The sequence below is a fragment of the Drosophila arizonae genome, chromosome X (genome assembly GCF_054131065.1).
Source record: "Drosophila arizonae isolate 15081-1271.41 chromosome X, UAZ_ARI_1.0, whole genome shotgun sequence".
NCBI lineage: Eukaryota > Metazoa > Arthropoda > Insecta > Diptera > Drosophilidae > Drosophila > Drosophila arizonae.
Window position 1 is genome coordinate 17,035,431 of NC_142927.1, and position 15,956 is coordinate 17,051,386.

Below are 15,956 nucleotides of genomic sequence, written 5' to 3' on the forward strand. Positions count from 1 at the left end.
AATATTTGTTAGTCCTATTAAATTTAAACCGAATATTTGTAAAAAAAATTTTTAAAATGTTATTGATTGAATGGAAAATGACTTTAGGTCTATCATTTGTGTGCTAAAAATATTTGTTCTTTTATTTTTAATATAAAAATCCTTTTGTTATTAAATTTAATAAAAATATATATGTATATATTGTTTATTATTAATTACACGTGTTTGTACTAACGCTCGTTATATAATTATGTCTCATTTTACTCACAGCTCATAGCTGTAAAGATCATCTTAAAGGTTTGCTTATCTATACCTCTCCACTACATAAATCCATTCCATGAATCAAGATGATTTTTAAAGATTTTTAAGCTCATATTTCTTAAGTCGCCCCAATTACTGCCTTACTATACGATTCTCATAACTGAAAGTAAGTCTCAACCACTTTCAGATTCAAAGTTCTCAGGTTTCCTTCTATCTTATTCTGTTTTGCTGTCTCTGTCAAATTTTTGTGTAGGTAAATAATATTCAGATTTAATTTCAGAGATTCTAGTGTTTTTTTTTTCCAGAAACTAACCTTAAAATAATTGTGAATGCATATTCACAAAGGAAGTGAAGAAGATGTAGAGCTGATTAGTTATTGTCTTCGAGTGTACTATATAATGACAAGGTTTTATAATGACATATATAGGTTTTTTCAGGACTTCTTTTAAATATATTAATAAATGCCTCAGTCTGCTTCGATTTGTTCTTCCTCCAAAGTTCGACTCAATATACAAAAATGAAAATGACTGAAGGACAACAGCAACTAAATTTGTTAGCCTTTCTGCTAAAGTCTCAAAGTCAGTCACACAATACCCTTCTCTCTCTTTCTCTTACCCTCTCACTTTCTCCCCCTCTTCCACACACCCGCACACCTTGGGCAACTGTGGACAGCTCTCGAGTCGAGCTTGTTTATCTTTTACGACTTGGCTAAATCTCCATCCTTAAGTTTGACCAACCGCCCAGTGTCGGTCGCACAATTAAAATAATGGTCCCGCGGGCGCCCGTTGGCCAACAAGCGTATCGCATTCGGGCGCTGGCAAAGGCAGACCCGTTAAGCGTGCTGCCAAGCAAAAGTTGTTGGCCACAATTTTAATTTTAATTTTAATTGCAATGCACGCGCTTCGCAGTTTATGTAAAGTTGCTTTGGCCGTAATTAATAGAGTGTCATATTTATGAGGCAGCCGGGCTTAAGGCGTCTCACATGTGATTGCGCAGTGTCACAAGTGTTCCAGGCTGGCACTTCTGCCCACCTGCTACCTTTGCCTGCCCAATAATTGGCTGCTGAGCATTAGAGAAAAGTAAATTATTGATAGCTTATAGCGAGCGAGCGAGCGAGAGAGAGAAAGAGATAGAGAGGGAGACCTGAGGCTGATGCCAAGAAAAACGTAAATTCATTTTTAAATATGACAAAACAACGTAGCAATGAGGCGTGGCAGCAGTGCGGGCGAGGCAGGGCGGGGCGGTGCGGCCCCTCGGTAATGTTAAACGGGCAAAAGGACAAGCTGTCGTTCGGGCTCGGGACTCTCGGCTCTGGGCCTCGGGCTCTGGGTTGGCGTCAGTCATTTATGACGAAGCAATGTGCTTGTAATAGTACTCGTACTAATGAGCCGCACACACACACACACAGACACACACACACGCACACACAGACACACAGACGCGCAGTCAACGAGTGCAAAAAGTAGAGCACAAGCACAGACTTCACTCACAAGGCCATACTTTGCGCACAGTGGCACAAAAATGTTATTAAGTGGATAAAATTCAGTTTCAGCTACTGTTACTCGAATAATGAATATGAACAAACAATGACTGTTATACTCAGGAATAGCCTGAAATAGAGCGAAGCCAACTTAATTAGCCTGCTTTAGATATGTTTGCAGATGAATATCGAAATGTTAAGTCTATGTATACGACATAGCATTTAATAGTTTATCGATTATGCACTCTTATGTAGAATAACTCCTATATATATTTTTAAAGAGTAAGTTTGACTTGGAAGCTGATTAATTTGGAGTTGACTGAGTGCCCTCGTTTAAGACTCGGACGCAAAACATTACAGCGAGAGCAAACCGAATGGAATGAGTGAGAGTGCGTGTGCAGGAGAAGTTGCATTTCGAATGCAGTCGAGTTACCGGTCAATGTTCTCTTCTGAGCAAGGGGAGCCCCATTTATTACAATTCACTTCGGCTTTTCGTCTTCCGCTTTGTTTTCGCCCATTTCATAGTATTTCGATGGCTTCCGGCTTTACCAAATATTTCTTTCCATATTATGTTTTATTTTTAACTCAGTCAATTTGACATCGAGCTGTGAGTGAAACCATGTAGATTTCTAGTATATACATATACAGTCGAGTCTTGTTAATTCGTACCCCTCTAAATCGAAAATCGCAATCAATCGAAAAAAATTCGATTCTCAATGATTCTCGATAATTCGAATTGCTGTGAAAATCGAAAAAACTTTGATCTCCTTGCCATTTCGGGACTCTACTGAATATATTTTTGCCTACTCGCTGTAGCTATGTGGCCCATGGTCGTTAGGTTGCTTACTTTATTGGGTTGCATGGGCGAATGGTGGAATGGTAGTAGCTTTTGCGTATGAACATTCGAGCACATTCGTTTCAAATTATTTGCGCATTCGAGCAGCTGTAAACGATTACGTACACATGCACACACACACACACACGCATAGGGAGGGGACTGTGCGCTTCGGGACGATACAAATACTTATCAGTCCTTATGCGTGTGTGTGTGTGTGTGTGCGCGCGGGTTGTTGCCAAAATGTTGCCAATTGCCTGGACCCCGTTTGTGTTGCACATGTCCAAAGTCTGCGCCCTGCCTGCCACATTATTGAGCCGTCTATGCAACACATTGCCCCACACTTTGGGCAGCCGGTGGCCCCAGCTTGGCATTTTCCCTCTCTCCTCCCCTATATATATTTTTTTTGGTTGTTTGGTGCTTAAGTTCGACAACTCAATAAAATGTGCTTTATGGAAAAAAAAAAAAAAAAATGAGAGAATCGAGTGAAAAAAAAAAAAAAAATGAAAACAAAAACAGAAGAAAAGCAAAAGGCAGACACGGGCACAACCCATTCCAGGAGCTAAAAGTAAATGTTTGTTGATACTCCGAAAGGTCCTTTCGCTGGCTTCCTGCGCGCACAGCAGCTGGTTCCACGGTTTCCGCCCCGGCGTGGTCTGGCCTCGCTTTGGCACTGCTTTGCCACCGGGTCTGGTTATGTTTTCCTTACCACTTGCTCCAAAGAACTCGACTCCCTAGCAATTGATTTGCCATAATTTAAGTTTCTCTTTTTTTTTGTTTTTGTGTATGTGTGTGTGTTTTTTTTTGCCCAAATGCCGCACGTTCTGGTGAGCCGATGCCAAGGCTATGGCGACGCTTTGTTTCTACTTACTTATAAATGAGAAAATCGTTTTATGATAACGGCTACAACAGGAGTAGAACGAGCCACCAGGCACGGGGCTGGGCCCACGGGGCATCTGGTTTCCGTATATTTCAAATTCTATTTTCAATATTAAAGTGTTTCTATGACTTGGTTAAATATTTTTGATTTGTGTTCGAATTTTGATTGAATTTTGTATTATATTAAATTAAAAATAATTAAATATGTATTGAAAATTTAATATTTAAAAAAATTAACGGGGTTGACTAAGTAAGATATGCTAGCTTTGGATATGCTTGCTTAATGTAGGTTAAAATATTTATGAATATTAATACATTTAAATCGTAAATAATTATATGCAAAATATTTTGATTTTCATACTATAATTGGGAATAAAAGTATATTATTTTAATTGTTATTAATAAAATATAAGTAATATAAAATTTTATTAAAATAAATTAACTTTTTAAAAATAGAAAAATATAGTAAATGTTATCAATATAGTCTAATAAATATAAATATAATTCATTTAAATTATAATATTAAACATAGTAAATGTTTTTAATATAATATAAACAACATAAATATAAATTATATAAATTTTAATTATAATATTATATGTAGTAAATGTTTTTAATATAGTATACATAATATAAACATAATTAATTTTACTTATAATATTACATGTAGTAAACATGGTAAATGTTATTAATATAATAAAAATAATATAAATATAAATAATTAATATTATAATATTAAATATACATAGTATATAAATAATGGTTTCCTCTTATAGATCTCTGAGCTGCAGTACCTACATTGATGAGCAGCTGGCCTATATTTTATTTTTGAGATATCGCCTCCTGAGCTATAACTACGCAGCCTCTCGATTGCTGTCTCTAATTTTTGTGCTCATTCGATATCTCTGGCTCCAACATAACAAACGCTTCATATTTCAATTGAACAGAAATTGCTGAATTATTTATGTTGCCTACTTTCAGGCGCACCTAAAAAAAGTTTTCTCCTGTTCCCCTTTTCTTCTTGTTAATTTGTATTTTTTAGTAACATGTTTACTGCTACATTTTGTGGCAGCATAATAGCTCTATATAAATATTGGATAATTCTTTTGGGAAGATCTGAAGGGTTGCACTTTTTGAGGCGTCTTTTTCTCGGCTTGGCAGTTCGCAAACTTGTATGGTTGCCAAGCCGTTTAGAGTACCTTGCAGCATATTATTGTAGCACATCTCAGCAGGCCACTGAGTTAAACTTCAAACGTCAAACGTCAAAGCCCCATACGAGTTTTCGTTCAGCTCGCATTTGGTTGAAGTAAATCGTTCGATTAGTTTGCTTTAAAATTGCTCAAAAAAAAAGGAAAATTTTCGATTTTAATCTCGTTGGATATTTAAGCTGCTCGCGGTTTCACACACACACACACACACACACACACACATAGTTTTGTAGTTCTTTTCGATTTGAGTTTGTTAAATCGCCCTGACACAGCACAGCTGTCAAGCTGTGCAAACTATGCAAATCTGTTGTGGCAAACCGGCAACTGAATAAAGCTTCTCGAACATCCCGTTCCCAGCCGGGCACAGTAAGCGGCTGAAGTAGTGGAGCCGCGCGTAATTAAGGATTCGTGAATACTTTTGGTGTGATAAGCGCTCGAACAGTGCTTCGGACACGTCTGTGTGAGTATGGCTAGAGCAGAGTCTGTGGACCCAATGTGTGTGAGTGTGATTGTATGTGCTTGTGTGTGTGACGCACAAAGGTGCGAAAGAAAACTTTCAACTTTTGCTACTTTCGCTTTGCGATAAGAAAACTTGCAACGCGTTGTTGAACTTGCACTTAGACGTCACGTTTGCGTTCACCTTCGCCAAATACAACGTATCTATATATATATGTGTATGTGTGTGTATGTGTGTGTGGCTGTTGCTGTGGCCTGAGCTCGCCTTGGACGTCGCGACGCATCACTTAAAGTCAACTGCTGCGACGTTGTTGGCAATTAATCAAAAGGTGCGTGATTATCGCACGCTGGCCGACAAGGATAACACCACGAGTGTGTGTGTGTGTGTGTGTGTGTGTGAGTGAATATGTTTGTGTTTGTGTATTTGTGCAACTGTGCGTGCGTTGCGATGCTCAAGTGCAAAGAAAGCAAATATTAAAACATATTTTAATCTAGCAAATGCAATGACATCTCTCTCGCTCACACACACATACACACACACACAAAGACACGCACGCACACACAGTGAGTTTTTCTATGTGTGCTGCTGGTAAATAATAAATTTATCATTTGTCAGCAGTTAAATGCTTTGGCGTAACGTGCACAGAGCAGAGCATACGGACCCGAGCGACGAATTAATAATTCATTGCGTATACGACGCGTTTGCCCACTAGACACAGCAAACTGTCATACGAATATGACACAAGCGTACACACACGCACACACACACACACACACACACACACACACACGCACATGGACACACACATATAGAGAGTCGCAATAAATCGTCAAGTTTATGTTTGAAGTGTTTATTGAATCCATGATATTCGACGCACAGCCGCCTGCACGTTCCTGTGCGTCCTTTTGGCCATCGAGCAGTCATTTTGTCATTTGTGCAAATATTTGGCCAACGTTCGTTGTTGTTGTCCAGATGGATTGGACCGGACTTTCGTAGCGCCTTCTCGCCCTCACCTCCTCACTAGCGCCACGGCTGTTTGCTTTTTATAGGCCTGTTAGCCACTGGCTGACATAAATGTCTTGCCGCCTCGTGTTATTTTTTGTAAATCCTTTCAACGTGTCGTCGAAATGTCGGAAATGTTAAAATATTTGCACAGCCTGCCGGCAAACGGTTATGGCCATTGCCATTGCCATTGCCATTGCCCAGCAGCCAAACGGAAGCCGCTTGCCGCTTGCCACTTGCCACTTGCCACCTGCCACCTGCCACCCACACACACACACACGCATGGGGATTTGTTTGGTATTGGGGCGTGCGTGCGTGCGTGGCGGCCCAAACGTAGCGCATTCTCAGCTACAGTGATATGTCTTGCACAAATATTGATATAAGTACTTCATACAGCTATAACATACATATAGGACAGACAGACAGGCGGAGTGATAGACGGACAGACGGACGACTGCTGCTTAAGTGTCACTGTTATTGTTTGCCCAAGCAAGTGATTGCTGTTTTATACCTTTACCTATCTCATTCCCTCTCTCTCTCTTTCTCTCTTTCTGTCTCTATATCTATCTCTCTCTTTCTTTATATTACATTCATGGCAGCAACAGTTAACAAATGAATTGGTCGAGTATTCTATTTGTATATGATGCAAGACCTGCTGAAACTGAAGCATACGAATTTCTATCTATATATTTTCTGCATATGAGAGAAGAGCTGTTAGAAGGGGAATGTATTAGTATTAGTGCGGGAGTGCCGCTGCCAGAGCTAGAATTTTTCATATCATAATCGATATATGCTTAAAACCAAATCCTTTATTCCCTTCTGCCTTAAACTTTAGAATTTCGCTCAGTGCAGCCGTGTGGACTCTATAAATCGGCAGCTGGTTGCAGTTGCAGCTAGGCGCTTTCGCTTTCAGCTGAGCACAAATCGCGTTGCATATATAGTATATATATATTTGTATATGTGTATGTATGTATGTGTGTGTGTTAGTTAACCGCAGAAAAAAAAACAGAAGCCAGGGCTTAACCCTCGAATTGGACAGCATCTTTGCGCTGAGCCTCGCGTGCAGTCCATTAAATGAAACTTAGTTCATATTGTTAGGCTCGTTGGCGCGTGTCCTGCATGTCCTTCGCACAGGAGCCACTGTGCAGCGAGCAGCGAGCGCAGTTCTTTGTGTTTGCGTAGTAAATTAAATGATTTTTCACGCCAGCTACGGCCACACCAGGCCACACACAGCAGGGCCTAGCCGAGCCGAGGAGCCGAGGAGCCGAGCAGGAGACTTGGCCCGAGCCAGACCACGCCATGCGGTGCGTCCACAACATTTTTATGTGTTTGTTTGCGGCAACAGGAGCCCGGCGGCTGTGGATGATGCTGTCTGTGTGGCTGTCCCGGCTGTACCGGCTGTCCGGCGGGCCGGCTGCCTTTTTGGCAATGTTTTAACGTTAATTCATGGTCGTATTTTTATGTTGCACTCGTTGCGCGACGCCGGGCGATGCCACGTCGCCTTTATTGGCCCAGCGGCAGTGCTAAAGTGTTTACTAAATAAGCAGATTTCTGTTGTCTCTGCAGCAGGTCGTGGCGCGTGGCATGCGGCGTGCGGCATGCGGCATGCGGCATGTGGCATGTGGCGTGTCGCGGATCGCAGGTCGCGCTAATGGAATGGCTTTCGCATGGCTTACCTGCGAGGCCCCCATCGGCCGGTTGACTTATTTAATTAAATCAACGCTGCGGCCGGCTTTAAAGCGCCCTCTAAGGCCCTAAGCTGCGGCTAAGTAGCCAAAACGACATTGGCATCATGATGGCCCCCATTGTTGTTTAGTCTAACGACAGCCGCAAAGCCAAGCTGAACAAAGGCAATGGCTAAGCCAAGCCGTGACAGAAATAAGGCCAAAGACTGCTCATAAAACTTGCAAATTGCGGCCGCACATTGATGAAATGTAAAAACCCTCAAAAAAAAAAAAAAAAAAAAAAAAAAAAAAAAAAAATGAGTAGGAGAGGAAACATAGGACGAGAAAAAGTGGGAAACTGCCAGTGGGACACAGTTGCGGACACATGTTTCGCGTATCGCAGCTCTCATAAAAATGTGCAACTTGCAACAGTTGCTGCCATCCAAATGCGAATGAGCGACAACAGCGAACAAGTGACATGAAAAACTTCAGCCGAACGACGCAACGTGGCAGCCAAAAACGTTGCAACAACGTCGTCCCTCAGCCCAGTGTGAATGGGGCGCGTGACACGGCATTGGTAATGCAAATATATATACATATATTGAGCAACAGTTGGTAAACAATTTTTAGTTTTTGTTTAATTTGTTTAAATATTTATTAATTTTTTAAGGGTTAGTTTGATTTTGTACTTCAGCTGCTTTTTTTTTTTTTTTTTTTTTTTATGAAAGTATTTAGCTTCACTTTCAACCTGAATATTTATTATGATAAAATTTGGCTTCAATTTCCGTTTTTTCTTAATTTTTTAATGACAGAATATTACTGTTACCTATTTTTTTTTTTCGATAGTAGAATTTGACCTGACATTTAATCTAATATTTTTTTTCCCCAACATTTCATATTTCACATACTAACTTAATATACGAATATAAGTCTTTAAAATATTGTATTATATAATTTTAATTTTTTTTTCTTCTTTTTTATTATTATATATTATATTATGAATTTCCTCTCACTTAAAATTTTTACATTCAAAATAATTTATATTAATATAAGTTTTTTTACACATAGAATTCTTTACATCAATGAAATAATTAAAATTAAGAAATTAAAATTATAAAATATTTAAAAAAATAATTGGCAAATAAATTTTTTAAATTAAAAAAAAAAATAAATAAAAAGGAAATAATAATGAATATAAGTTACATTAAAAAAAATAAAACATTCAAATTGAAGTTTAGAAAATTTTCACGCAAACATACATACATGTATTTATAAATTCACAAATTATATTATGAAAATAGCATACACACATACTATACACACACACACACTCACACATATACCACGGGCTTACACACAACGAACACGCTGCCATCTCTGCCAAAATATCGCCAGCCTTTGGCTCTCGTTCGCCTCACAATGGGCAGCCGCTGAATGGCTGGGCGTGGCAATAACTTAACGATGCGCAGCTAGCAGAGGTGCAAGTGCGAAACAGGTGGGCACAGCCGAGAGCTGTTGGCCGGGAGGCGGCTGCAGAGGGTGGCTAAAATAAATCTTGCACAATAAGTTTTGGCGATGGCGTCAAAACGCTCAAAGCGACCAAGCAACAACAACGACGTCGGGCAGCAGCAGCAGCAGCAGCAGCAGCAGAAGAAGAAGAAGATGAAAAAGCATAGCATCGCATCGCATGGAACAAGAGCAACGCAAATGACACGAGCTCAGGGAGCGAGCGGCAGAGCGGCAGAGCGCGCCGACAGGCGGCTGCCTGGCAAAAATAGCCTTATCAGTTCCTGTTTCCTGTCGAAAGTTTTCATATTTTTGCGCGTGGATGCAGCAGCAGCAGCGACAGCAGCAGCAGCAGCAACAACAATGGCAAAAGTAAACAGCGCGCTGAGGGCGAAAGCAACACACGGAAAGTGTTGCCACATTTTTACATTTTTTTTCTCTTCTTCTTTTTTTTTTGTTTTTTTTGCAACATTTGATTTTGCAAGGTTCACTCGCACCCGCTCCCCATGCCCGCCGTCGTGTCCCGCCTTGTTGGGCAACTGTGGAGCATAACAGCAACCACAATAAAAAGCAGGAAATATTTAAACATTTTTCTTTTAGTTTTGCATGAAACGGCTGCGACGTCGACTGCGCCGCAACCATTTTCACACTTATTGTCAGATTTTGCTTTGTGTTTTGCCTTCGCCGTCGCCGTCGACGTCGACGTCGTTTCGCTGTGAAATGACGCACAGCCGAGATAACACGTCGCACTGGCAAAAGCTGCAACAATTTTTATGTTGCAGCTGTAAATGTGGTCGACACCAGACACCCACTGTCAACCGACCCAGAGCCCAACGACCCACCAACCCACCGACACACCCCCAATGGCTTGCCCCCTCCAGCTGGTGCCACAAGTCTTTGCCACCAGCCGTGGCGCATATGTTGCGCATATGCCTGCCAAACGCTCAATTTGTTTTGCCTTTTGTGTGTCTCTTTCTGTGTATGTGTGTGTGTGTGTGTGTCTGTTTGTGTATTAATGGCACTCTTAAATTTACAGGATATACGCATAATTTTGCAAACGGACAATACGCCTGCCTGTCACGCCCACTTGACACACGCCTGAGCTTGCCTTTACCACCTTGACAAAGTTTTCCTTCGATACGTTGAGACTTTCTCAAGTAAGCCGCAACTGAATCGAAGTATGACTGTTAGTCGATGCCGTAGTCGGAGTCCGTTTTGGATTCGGAGTGGCAGTCCGGTTTCGATTCGGAGTCAGAGTTGGAGTCGCAGTCCGAATGTGCGTCGAAATATGAGTCGGAGTCGGAGTCCCAGTCGAAGTCTGAGTCCCAGTCGGAGTCTGAGTCCCAATCGGAGTCCGAGTCCCAATCGGAGTCTGAGTCGGAGTCGGAGACTTAGTCGAAGTCGGGGAGTTAGTCGGAGTCGAAGTACGAGTCGATGCCGTACATTTAGGCGGAGTCTGAATCGTTTTACCCGAAGTCGGAGTGTGAGTCGAAGCCTGAGTCGGGATCGGAGTTGGAGTCGGAGTCGGAGTCTGAGTAGAAGTCTCAGTCCAAGTCGCAGTCAAAGTAGGAGTCCAAGTAGGAGTCCAAGCCCAAGGAGCTCAAGTCGAAGTCCAAGTCGGAGGCGGAATTTGAGTCGGCGTCGAAGTCGAACTCGGTGGCGCAATTTGCGCCTGAGTCGAGTTCGGAAGCGGAAATTGAGCCGAGCTCTTAGTCGGATTCGAAGCCCGAGTCCGAGTCATACTCTGGGTCGGAATCGAGGCTTTCTATCGATAATAATTGACAGTTTCAAGCAAACCTTCAAAGCTGTGAAAGCAAAATATTTTTGATAACCTTATTTTGTTTATTTCAAGCTGAGAAATGTTTCGATAAAATATTTGAAAAATAAACTTTGTCACATGACATTTTTATGTCAAATACAGCAGAAGCCTAGAAAACTTGTTAATAACAGCTTTGCCCTGGTTGCAGGGTGTTCTCACTGAAGCTTACGTAATTGCATCCATGTGGACCATGTAGCCTAACGGATAGGGCGTCGGACTTCGGATCCGGAGGTTGCGGGTTCGAGTCCCGTCGTGGTCACTAAAGGTGTAAAGAGTCTTTCTTTTTTAATATATCTGAATCACATTCGTTTGTGAAAGAGGAAGAAAACTCAGCGCGTTTTCTTTGCCGAGGCGTGCCTGGTAGATGGAGAAAGCTAGAGAGGAGGCAGAGAGGGTGGGAAACTGACTTGAAATTTGATATGTAATGCGCATTATATTCATATACTTATGTAAAATTTATATATTATTATTATAATGATATATATTTTTAGGTTTTTAGACGCCCATTGGGGGCGTGACAAATGGGTAAGTGCAATAGATTTTGTAAAGATTCGAAATTTGAAATATAAACTGCGCTGAAGCAGCATCAAATATACATTTTTAGTATTTTTGCGAATTTCCATTGTGAATAGCTATGGTGCAGCTAATGACTTAACTTTGCCTTTCAGATGGAATGGAATATCCTTCTTACAATATTTTTCTAGTGACAATCTAGTTGAGTATCGATGGCACTAAAGTCACATATCGATAGATTTATAGCTTAGAATCGATAATTAACTCTATATTACATCAGTAACTATGGCTAGTGATTACATATAGATTATGCATATAAGCACCTCTAAGCCTTTCCAGCCAACAAGAAATCAGATTTTACTCTCGCCTTGAGAACTGAATAATATTGCTAATATTATTTGCCAAATAATATTTCACAAAAGTTTTTATTGAATTTGCTACAGTATTTGATTTGCTCACTAAATTAAATTTGGGTTTGTTTTTTCAGGCTAGTGATAAAATATTTGTTTAGATTTTGAAAAGGTGTCCATATCTTCTATGACAGCAGGCACATACTAAACTTCACTCCTTTTATACCCTGAGCCCAATCAGGGAATCAGGGTATAATGGGTTTCTTGAAGTTTATGTAACAGGCAGATAGCAGGCGTGACAGAGCCCAAAGTGTACATATATAATGTGAAACTGAAAATTGTACAGCTAAATTTCGTTGTTATTTGATTTTAATATGAAGTAAACATATTAATGTTAATTTTTAAATATTTTTCTAAATTTGTTAAAATTTTGTATTATCTAACAAATGCTTATTCCGTAGGTGTACGATTTTCAGTGACGCACACTGTATATGCACCTTTTGGGCTCTGTCACGTCTCTTCCCTGATTTCCTGAAGTAACGTTGCTGGTAGAGACGTCATCAGGAAGACTTGAAAAGTGAATTCCAGGCGGCGTGGAATATTTAACATTTTGTATATTTATTATTTATTTACTTAATATTTTTATATACATATGTGTATATATACATTTATTTTTTATTTTTATAAGCAAATGTCAGTGTTGGTAAAGGTGTTGCAATTTGAAGAGTACTCAGATGCTGATTCGGATTCAGGTACTGCATTGCTTTAGATTTTTTTTTACGTTTTCTTTTTGTTCTTATTTTTTTACTTACTTTGCACTCAAATAAAATTATAGTTAATTTTGCATTAATTTATATAAGCTGAGCTATTTAAAAACTCGGCTCAAACGCAGTGCAGAGGATCTGCTAGTCGACTAGAACTTTTGTACTTGATCGCAATGATTGTTTTGATTTCTGACAAAGTCTTCATATCTATGCCAGCTAGTGGAGGAGACACTAAACTTCCATCTCTCTCTTTTTCCCTTTCTCTCTTCTATATTTTTTTTGCATATGTTTTACAAGTTGTTTTGTTTTGGTCTGTGGCACGTAGAGTCTGAAAGTAATTGTGGCAATATGTACTGCCAGTTATTGATATATATATGTAACATATATAAATATGTATGGAGTTGCCTATGTGAGCCTTTTGACAATAAGTTTCAGTTTCTAGTATGTGTGTGTGTGTGTGTGTGTGTGTGAGTATCTGCTGTGTGGGAGTAATACGAGTAACACTTATCAAAAGTTTGTTGCTAACACATGCAAATTGAAATGTGTGACTACACCCACACACACACACAGCCACACACACACACGCACACTCACACAGTTGCAGCTGCTGGCGGCACATTGTTGCCAGCAGTTTGGCACACGTACAGAGTACATGAGTCTGGCGCACACGTGCACGTAAACATAGGGCACAGAACGTACCCACACTCACCTGGCAGGAGTAGCAGGAGCAGCAGCTGCAGTTGCTGCCACTGCGGCTGTGTAGCCTGTGTGTGCCTGCTCCACTCATGTAAATGTGTGGGTGGTTTGTGTCTGCGTTCGTCTTCGAGTGCCTGGCCTCTAACTTCCGCCTGTTTTAACACCTAACAACCAAGAAACCAACAACTTGCGCTGCCGCTGCCGCTGCTGCTGCTGCATACTTATTATAGCTGCAGCATGTGTCTCTTTGTTGTTGGCTGGCAACACTTTTCCAAAATCCAAAATTCACCCACAAGCTTCTAGTGCGTGTGCTTGTGTGTGTGCGTGTGTGTGTGAACGTGTGCGGATTTCAACATGAGTTTTAGAAACAAAAGTTTTTGATTTCTTTGTTCAGCTCGCTGTTGTTTTTGTTGCTTTCTTTTTAATGTTTTTTTTTTTCTTTTTTTTTTTTTGGTTTCTTTTGTCACAGCAACTTTTTATTGGAGCAGCATATGCGATGCTTTGCAGCTGCAGCGCCCACACACCGCCACGCCCCCAGCCGCCTGCAGCGGCTCTGTCGCCTCCATTTGTACCTTTTGTAGTTGGCATAATTGCAGCTTTTGGAGCTGTCAAACTTTTGCATACGCACTTTGATTTCTTTAGATAGAAACAACAACAACAACAACGACAACGGCAGCAACAACAATTGCATTAAACCCAAAAACTTGTGTTGCTAACAACAAACAAAGCAGCAAAGGCAAGCAAAGGGTGGGAGAGAGAGAGGGCGACAGAGAGAGAGAGAGATAGAGAGAGTGAAAAAAAAACACATTTTAATTGCATATCTGCGGCGCTGCTGGCAGAGGCTGAGCTGACAGCCTCACAAAACTTGCTCCATTTCTAATTGAGTTACATTTATTGCCGAAAGCTGGCCACGCCCACGCGCTAGATGCGCCCTAAGTATATTCGTAATTTAATATGAGTGACATTCGCTGTTCGCTGACAAGTTTAATACCTCAGCTCACCCCACCTCAGAGTCAGTACTCTGCTCCCATCCTCCCTCTGCTTTCCACCCCCTCGTCCCTCTCACGTCACGACTATCGTCTATTGGATAATTAAGCCACTTGGCGACAGGTTTGACAGCCTTACTTTGAATTGTCAGCTTCCTTGGTTGAGATGCAGACGTTGATGCTGCCGTTGCTCCTGCTGCTGCTGCTGCTGCTGCTCCTTCTCCTGCTACTGCTGCTCCTGCTGCTCCTCCTCCTGCTGCTGCGGTATTTGTGGCTCACGTTGCGGCGCTGTGCGCTCAATTTCATTTTGGACGACAACTTGAGATTGTCGATTGAGCCGTGGACATGTTTTTGGCTCTTGGCTGCTGGCCTTGTCCCTGGCGGCGACTCGCGCCTGACAGCCTGACCAAAAGTTGAAGTTCAATTAAATTTCAGTTTTGCAGCTTTTGTTATTTTTGTCATTTGCAGTTTGATCGGTTCCTGTTTGCGGCCATTATCTATGGGGACATTGAGAAATTGAAAATTATGATGCTGATGCTGATGCTGATGCTCACGCCGCTGTGGCTGCTTCCCTCTCGCTCTGGCTGACGCTCTCCCCGTCCCAGTCGCGCACTGTGGATTGTTTCTGCAGCGCTGATTGCAAAATGCAATTCGCATTAAAAACTTTCAGTTGGCCAAGTTGTGGGCAAAAAGTTTTTGGCATTGGGTTGCATGATTGACGCGTTCGCCTGGCCTGGACAATTGCAGTGCAGCTGCAGCTTAATCTATGGGACCTGCCACATTTGGCAAAGGGCAGCAGAGAAAGAGGCAGCGACATAGACAGAGACAGAGACAGATACAGAGAGAGTTGTGGTACAAAAAGGACTTGCTGCATCGGGTTCCATCAGGCATTCACTTGCGGCAGTTAATCAAACAGTAAACGGCAGGCTTTCATCTACCTTTTTGGGCTGATGATGATTAGGCCTTTGCCTGATGCCTGATGGCTGCTGCCAGCCTGAGTTGCATGATAACCGACAAGCAAGCAGGGAGAGCAAAAAAAAAAAAAAAAAAGAAAAGCAAATGAAAAGTCGAAGCAAATGCCGAAGCGCTTGGCTGGTGTTGGTGGCACACCTAAGGCAGCCGGCCGTGTCTGAGTCAGGCGCCCAACCGCGTTGCCGCTTGCCGCTTGCCGCAAACCCAAGCCACCAAATGCCACCACAGCTTGTAGCAATTGTCGTACCATTTGTCAGAAGCACGCGTCGACACTCCTCCCTCGCGGCACGCTGCGCATGTGCCGAGGGCCGCAGTGGTCCGACGCCTCGCCGCTGCCATCACCAAGCAATGGAGTCCACCACGTGGCGGCCGTGTGGACGGCGAGTGGCACATGGTGGATGCCATTCGTTTCGAAAATCCACTTCGACAATTGGCAACGACGTTTCGCAGCTCGTCCGTTCGGCAACCAGGCTCGGCCGTCGCCAGCAGCCAGCATCCAACGGCCGTGCAAACGACAGCCACAGCCGACGCATGGCCAACCACCCGAGCGGCAGTTCGGCTCGCCGCTCGGGATGCTGTACGGCC

General features: G+C 42.0%; 1 long non-coding RNA gene and 1 other non-coding gene across 2 annotated transcripts; both read left to right on the forward strand.

Moving 5' to 3' along the window:
• Window positions 1-4,705: 4,705 nt before the first annotated feature.
• Window positions 4,706-11,197, forward strand: LOC149267956 (uncharacterized). The gene is made up of 2 exons (XR_016271161.1): window positions 4,706-5,102; window positions 10,308-11,197. It is a non-coding gene; the product is annotated as an uncharacterized LOC149267956 (long non-coding RNA).
• A 79-nt stretch (window positions 11,198-11,276) lies between these two features.
• TRNAR-UCG (transfer RNA arginine (anticodon UCG)) lies at window positions 11,277-11,349 on the forward strand. Its single transcript has one exon. It is a non-coding gene; the product is annotated as a tRNA-Arg (tRNA).
• Window positions 11,350-15,956: the final 4,607 nt, after the last annotated feature.